The sequence below is a fragment of the Schistocerca cancellata genome, chromosome 8 (genome assembly GCF_023864275.1).
Source record: "Schistocerca cancellata isolate TAMUIC-IGC-003103 chromosome 8, iqSchCanc2.1, whole genome shotgun sequence".
NCBI classification, from domain to species: domain Eukaryota; kingdom Metazoa; phylum Arthropoda; class Insecta; order Orthoptera; family Acrididae; genus Schistocerca; species Schistocerca cancellata.
In genome coordinates this window covers 552,970,028-552,978,645 of record NC_064633.1, presented here as the reverse complement: position 1 = coordinate 552,978,645, position 8,618 = coordinate 552,970,028, and positions in this window count along the sequence as shown.

Genomic DNA, 8,618 nt, shown 5'->3' with positions numbered 1-8,618 from the left:
CTGGATAACAGCATTGCTGGTTCTAAGGACAATTCCAAAAACTTTGTGAGTGCACAAGTGGTGGTTATTGACTTGCTATATTAACTGCAAGACTCTTCACTGGTGATTGTGCACCCGCACAGTCACAACAGATGGCTGCTGGCCATCTCTACAAGGACTGCAGTGGGTCTGCATCTTTGATGACACACCAATACCATTATTTCTACAAGGACTACAGTGGGTCTACACCTTTGCTGACTCACCAATACCATTATTTCTACAAGGACTGTAGTGGGTCTGCACCTCTGGTGGCCCACCAATACTCTCTATCAGGACTGCAGTGGGTCTGCTCTGTGATGACCTACCTACCAATCTTCTACAAAACGTCGAATGACTCTGCTGTGGGTTTGCTCTGTTGTGGCCCATTACCTGTCAGCATGTCAAGAGTCAGCACTGTCTTTCAGTTGGAAGGACAACACTACTTCTTCAAGACTGCATGGAAATCCACTACTTCCGTGTGCATTGTCTTTTACTGCTCAGACATAGAAAAAAAAAACACTGAAATTTTGCTGTGATGAACAATCTGGACTGTCTTTATGGACTGTCAGAAAATTTTAGCTTTTGACCATTATTGTATAAATAAGTGTGTGCATTTGATATCTTTGTTATTGTAATTATGAAAAATTTTTTCAAATCATTATTGGGCAATGCCCAAAAATATTTTGAAAATTTTTTTGTGGGGAGCATGGGGGCTATGTAAGTAGGCTGTTTATGTTTTCTTTATGTAAGTAGGCTGTTTATATTTTCTTAGTGGCAACGTTACGTAGCGCTCTGTATGAAAATCACTGGCTGTGCTGTGTGCAGCCTGTGGCTAGTTTCCATTGTTGTCTGCCATTGTAGAGCGGCAGCTGGATGTGAACAGCGCGTAGCGTTGCGCAGTTGGAGGTGAGCCGCCAGCAGTGGTGGATGTGGGGAGAGAGATGGCGGAGTTTTGAAAAATGTCATGAACTGCTGTATATATTATGAATATTGAGGTAAATACATTGTTTGTTCTCTATTAGAATCTTTCATTTACTAAGACTATCAGTAGTTAGTGCCTTCAGTAGTTTGAATCTTTCATTTAGCTGGCAGTAGTGGTGCTCGCTGTATTGCAGTAGTTCGAGTAATGAAGATTTTTGTGAGGTAAGTGATTTCTGAAAGGTGTAGTTTAATGTTACTCAGGGCCATTCTTTTGCAGGGATCTTTGATAGTCAGATTGCGTTGCGCTAAATAATATTGTATGTCAGGTAAAGCACAGTCCTGTACAATTGTTCTAAGGGGACGTTTCAGGGTACCCAACTTTATGGGAATGATGTTCAGACGGCGATACAGGATTTTCGTTGTTAGTTGGTTACCAGTGTTAGCGACATGAATTGCCGTTAGGGTCCGGTACTGGTACGGCGGCGTCGGGTCGAAACACAAGCACCACTGTGCATTACAGTCACAGACAGGGTGAGCAGGGCCCCACTCGTAAACAAACAACAGCAATAGTGGTGCTTCCCATAGCGAGTGACGAAGCATTAAAGGAACACAAAGAGCTCCTCTTTCCGTCCCGGGGTTGAAGAAAGCGATTCGGAATTTGGAATCAACTGCCGGTTTGGGAATTGCTCCTCGGATAGGCTGACGACCAATTGCGCCAAAAATTGCTGAATAAGCTACTGTTGCCTTGGATGAGAATGCTGGACGCATTGTGCAGTCTTCAAGCAGTGCAAAGGCTGTGTCACGGAAGCTGAACATTACATATACCACCGTCCGGTAAGTGCTGTGAAAAATAAGTGAAATTGTATCGATACGAACTTTCGGGCCGTCGTGGAAGCAGTTGGTCGTCACACTGAGCAACTTTTGTAACTGGGAACATAAACATGGTACGCAGTTAACAAATGTTACCCTCTCATGTGGAAATTAAAAGGTGTTTCTCAAAGGTTTATTCGTTATTTCTCTCCCACGTGTGCTTTCAAATGCTTTCACAAAGTTTCATTGATCTACCATAACTCTTCTCTCTCCAGACAAGAACCCTATCGAATATACCTGGGATGGATTGAAAAGGGCTGTTTATGGACGACGCGACCCACCAACCACTCTGAGGGATCTGCGCCGAATAGCCGTTGAGGAGTGGAACAAACCTTCTCGCCACTCGTGGCCACTCAACTTTTATTGTGAAGCGTGATGAATTTGCTTTCATCACTGAAGGTCTCTTCACAACTGTGATTCTTTTCACAGCAAAACAGAGTAGTGAAAATTTAATTCTAACTATCCTGTACGACAGCATCAATCGAGGACAGTCTTATGAAGCTTCTGACATTATCCAGTAGGTCATTAACTTACACTGAGTGGCCAAATGCCGTGGAAAGGGCGTGGACGTGGTATTGGCGAGTAGCATCTCTGCGAGCCCTCAAAATTACAGGAACGCGTCAGGCACGGGAGGTGTTGGACTCAGACGCGCAGCAGACCGCCGGTTACGCCCTATGGCTTCGCGAAAGTGACGTGACATCCGTAGAATACTGGCGGTCGTCCTATTCGCAGGATTATGCTGGTGCAAACAATGCCTCTGCGACACTTAAGGTCCACCTCAGACACTGTTGAGCTCGGTAACTCTTGTTATTGTTGTTGTTGTGGTCTTCAGTCCAGAGACTGATTTTATGCAGCTCTCCATGCTTCTCTATCCTGTGCAAGCTTCCTCATCTCCCACTACCTACTGCAACCTACATCCTTCTGACTGTTTAGTGTTCTCATCTCTTGGTCTCCCTCTACGATTTTTATCTTCCACGCTGCCTTCCAATACTAAATTGGTGATCCCTTGATGCCTCAGAATATGCCCTATCAACCGATCACTTCTTCTAGTCAAGTTGTGCCACAAATTTCTCTTCTCTCCAATTCTATTCAATGCCTCCTCGTTAGTTATGTGATCTACCCATATAATCTTCAGCATTCTTCTGTAGCACCACATTTCGAAAGCTTCTATTCTCTTCTTGCCTAAGCTATTTATCGTCCACGTTTCACTTCCATAGCCGGCCGGAGTGGCCAGGCGGTTCTACGCGCTACAGTCTGGGACCGCGAGACCGCTACGGTCGCAGGTTCGAATCCTGCCTCGGGCATGGATGTGTGTGATGTCCTTAGGTTGGTTAGGTTTAAGTAGTTCTAAGTTCTAGGGGACTGATGACCACAGCAGTTGAGTCCCATATTGCTCAGAGCCATTTGAACCATTTTTTTTTTCACTTCCATACATGGCTACACTCCCTACAAATACTTTCAGAAACGACTTCCTGACACTTAAATCTATACTCGGTGTTAACAAATTTGTCTTCTTCAGAAACGCTTTCCTTGCCATTGCCAGTCTACATTTTATAACCTCTCTACCTCGACCATCATCAGTTATTTTGCTCCCCAAATAGCAAAATTCATTTACTACTTCAAGCATCTCATTTCCTAATCTAATTCCCGCACGTCCACCCGATTTAATTCGACTACATTCCATTATCCTCGTTTTGCTTTTGTTGACGTTCATCTTATATCCTCTTTTCAAGACGCTGTCCATTCCGTTCAGCTGCTCTTCCAGGTCCTTTGCTGTCTCTGACAGAATTACAATGTCATCGACGAACCTCAAAGTTTTTATTTCTTCTCCATGGATTTTAATACCTAGTCCGAATTTTTCTTTTGTTTCCTTTACTGCTTGCTCAATATACGGATTGAATAACATCGGGGATAGGCTACAACCCTGTCTCACTCCCTTCCAAACCACTCCTTCCCTTTCACGCCCCTCGACTCTTATAACTGCCATCTGGTTTCTGTACAAATTTTAAATAGCTTTTCGCTCCCTGTATGTTACCCCTGCCACCTTCAGAATTTGAAAGAGAGTATTCCACTCAACATTTACCTTCCCATAAGTCTACAAATGCTAGAAACGTAGGTTTGCCTTTCCTTAATCTATTTTATTGTTTTTATTTATTGTCTTATTATAGTGCAATCTTCTACGCGATATGACCCATGTGTCTTTTACCTTTTACCAGCTCAAGCTCGGTTAGCTCCCGACGCTATATTGACTACACACCTGTACGTGCTGGCCTGCATACAAATCGCGTCTACACGCCATACATCGCACCTAGGCGCAACATGGCTCTCCAAAAGGAACAAGCCTTCTCGCTTGTGGCCACTCAACTTATATTGTGAAGCGTGATGAATTTGCTTTCATCACTGAACGTCTCTTCACAACAGTGATTCTTTTCACAGCAAAACTGACGTGAGCGTTCCTTTCTGCCCAGTGCTCCACCGCTGTTCCACGCAAACTTGTCGCGGCTTTCACCGGCTCTCAGCACCTGCCCGCTGGAACTGCACGGAGAATCGATTCCACACACGTACCGAGGTTCGCACGCATCTGCTGTACGGCTCTCGAGGCGCTCGTTGGTTGCCTGCCTGACTTCGCATTCTTCGAGACACGCATCAGCCTCCGAGAGTTGAATAGCGGCCTAAGTGATCGCCGTTCAAGCCCTGGCGGTGCCGGAGCGTCGCTTAGCGCGTAAAGACACGCCTGCGCGCGGGTAATACGTCACCACAGCGGGCATACAATTGCAAATAAGCAGCTGGGCTGATACCGCAGGAAACAGCTCTCCCGCGCGACAGGCGTTCGCTTGTTAACGACCTTTCTTTACGCTTCAGGCTTTACGAGCCGGCCGTTGAACTGCGCTGTAAAGTACCACTCCACTCCGCAGTATTTTTCATCGCCGCGTGACCCGCTCTCAGATACTGTATTCCAGAAGTAACGAGGTGGGCCGCATTACTCGTCGCGCGTAGGGGCAACGACACGTTCGAGCAGGGCCGTCACCGGTTGTGCTGTGCAGCTCGATCAACCCAGGTGTGCGCCTGCAGCTACATCTATAGTCTGCGAACCACTGTGAGAGATGTGCCAGAAGCTACGTCCCTCTGTACCACATTTTAAGTTATCTCCCCATTCCCTTAAAACTCTCTTTGTCCGATGTAATTAGTCTTAAATTGTCTTTGTGGTCACTTAAGGAACGATGGGTAGAGGGCCCGAGTCTATTCATATACAGGGTGGTCCATTGATTGTGACAGGGCCAAATATCTCACGAAATAAGCGTCAAACGAAAAAAACTACACAGAACGGAACTTGTCTGGCTTGAAGGGGCAAACAAGATGGCGCTATGGTTGGCCCGCTAGATGGCGCTACCATAGGTCAAACGATATCAACTGCGTTTTTTAAAATAAGAGCCCCCATTTTTTATTACATGTTCGTGTAGTACGTAAAGAAATATGAATGTTTTAGTTGGACCACCTTTACCGCTTTGTGATAGATGGCGCTGTAATAGTCACAAACATATGGCTCACAATTTTAGACCAACAGTTGGTAACAGGTAGGTTTTTTAAATTAAAATACAGAACAGTTTGAACATTTTATTTCGGGTGTTCCAATGTAGTACATGTACCTTTGTGAACTTACCATTTCTGAGAACGCATGCTGTTACAGCGTGAATACCACATTAATGCAATAAATGCTCAAAATGATGTCCGTCAACCTCATTGCATTTGGCAATACGTGTAACGACATTCCTCTCAACAGCGAGTAGTTCGCCTTCCGTAATGTTCGCACATGCATTAACAATGCGCTAACGCATGTTGTCAGCCGTTGTCGGTGGATCACGATAGCAAATATCCTTCAACTTTCCCCACAGAAAGAAATCCGAGGACGTCAGATCCGGTGAACGTGCGGACCACATGAAATATGCTATTCAATACCTCTTCAACTGCACGCGAGCTATGTGCCGAACATCCATCATGCTGGAAGTACATCGCCATCCTGTCATGCAGTGAAACATCTTGTAGTAACATCGGTAGAACATTATGTAGGGTATCAGCATACATTGCACCATTTAGATTGCCATCGATAAAATGGGGGCCAATTATCCTTCCTCCCATAATGCCGCACCATACATTAACCCGCCAAGGTCGCTGTGGCCATCGTGGATTTTCCGTTGCTCAACAGTACATATTATGCCGGTTTATGTTACCGCTGTTGGTGAATGACGCTTCGTCGCTAAATAGAACGCGTGCAAAAAATCTGTCATTGCCCCGTAATTTCTCTTGTGCCCAATGGCAGAACTGTACACAACGTTCAAAGTCGTCGCCATGCAATTCCTGGTGCATAGAAATATGGTATGGGTGCAATCGATGTTGATGTAGCATTCTCAACACCGACGTTTTTGAGATTCCCGATTCTCGCGTAATTTGTCTGCTACTGGTGTGCGGATTAGCCGCGACAGCAGCTAAAACACCTACTTGGATATCATCATTTGTTGCAGGTCGTGGTTGACGTTTCACATGTGGCTGAACACTTTCTGTTACCTTACATAATGTAACTATCCGGCGAACGGTCCGGACACTTGGATGATGTCGTCCAGGATACCGAGCAGCATACATAGCAGACGCCCGTTGGGCATTTTGATCACAATAGCCATACATCAACACGATATCGACCTTTTCCGCAATTGGTAAACGGTACATTTTAACACGGGTAATGTATCACGAAGCAAATACTGTCCGCAAAGGGGGAATGTTACGTGATACCACTTACTTATACGTTTGTGACTATTAGAGCGCCATCTATCACAAAGCGAAAAAAGTGGTCCAACTAAAACATTCATATTTCTTTACGTACTACACGAATATGTAAGAAAAATGGGGGTTCCTATTTTAAAAAACGCAGTTGCTATTCGTTTGACCTAGGGCAGAGCCTTTCTAGCGTGCGAACCATAGCGCCATCTGGTTTCCCCCTTCAAGCTAGACGAGTTTCGTTCTTTGTAATTTTTTAGTTTGATGCTTATTTCGTGAGATATTTGGCCCGGTCACTATCAATGGACCATCCTGTATAACTCATTTCATACTGTTTCTCGAAACTTTGTAAGCAGGAAATTTGTCTTTTTATTATACAGGCTGTAAACATACGAGGTATCTGCATGTCCAGCTTTTCAGAGTTGGTTGCGGGACTGGGCTGTTCAATACGGTATCTCAAATCAAACGTCCCTATTTTGACCAGAACCGAATTGGACTCTTCCTATACGTCGGTCAGGGAACTGAAGATTGCGTAGTAAATCGCCGAAACTGGTAGCCAAATAAAATAAATTTCGAAGCTAGACGGCTGAAAGGTGTTTGATTTCAGATCCTACACAGGATGTTTTGGTATGGGCGTGCAAAAATATAACAGGACACAGAAACTGTTTCACTGAATAATTTGAGATAGGGAACCTGAGGTCGGAGAAGCCAGCTTAAGGAGATAATAGAAATAAAATCACATTACTGTGTGTTTTATTACTTATCATTAGTTACAGTTAACTACGAACACCATCACTGACGCAGTGAACGTGCCATCTGTACTGTATCTTACAAAATGTGCTGAAACTGACGGCAATCGATCTCAGCGCAAGCATGACATCGCCGAACAAGATTCTGACGCACCCTGACAAATATCCCTGTGTGTATTTCGAATGACATCACAAGCAGCTACAATTTCTGCCAACTAATTCCATCTCCGTATCCATTGGGGTCTCATACACTAGTGACTTTAGATGTCCGTATAGGAAATAATCGAGGGGATTCGGCTCAGCTTACCTCGCAGGTCACGGAATAGGACATCCACTTCCAATACAGCGACCAGGAAATACAGCACTGAGATGGTTGCGGACATCCACACTGAAGCGAGGCGGTGTACCGTGATGTTCTGTCCACATCTTCTCACGAACAGCCAAGGATGCGTTCTCCAAGAACTCAGGTAGAGCTCTTTGCACGAACCTCAAGTGCAGGTGGTTATTCAGACGGCCGGGTAGAAGATATGGCCCAGTGAGATTGTAGCCTACAAAGCTCTCCCACATATTCACAACAAAATAAACAGCACAGTATATGTAAATTTGTGCGCATGTTAATTGTAAATAAGCTCGAAAACAGTAAGCCTTACGCTGGCTCCTCCGATCCCAGGTTCGCTCTCTCAAATTGTTCAGTGGAACATTTTCTGTGTCCTGTTACATCTTTGCATGCTCTTGCGGAAACATCCTTTATTTGTGTAGTAAAATAGGATTGTTGGCCTTCCTTGATGCAAATCGATTTTATTTTATTCCCCAATTCGGTTCCAGCGAAATATCGCGCTCATCAGTGGTTTTTTTTACCCTAAAACATGTAAAACTTAGCATCGTTACAAATCAAAGTTTACATTGATTATTGCTTGGCGGCCATCAAGTATAGGGTTATTACAAATGATTGAAGCGATTTCACAGCTCTACAATAACTTTATTATTTGAGATATTTTCACAATGCTTTGCACACACATACAAAACCTCAAAAAGTTTTTTTAGGCATTCACAAATGTTCGATATGTGCCCCTTTAGTGATTCGGCAGACATCAAGCCGATAATCAAGTTCCTCCCACACTCGGCGCAGCATGTCCCCATCAATGAGTTCGAAAGCATCGTTGATGCGAGCTCGCAGTTCTGGCACGTTTCTTGGTAGAGGTGGTTTAAACACTGAATCTTTCACATAACCCCACAGAAAGAAATCGCATGGGGTTAAGTCGGGAGAGCGTGGAGGCCATGACATGAATT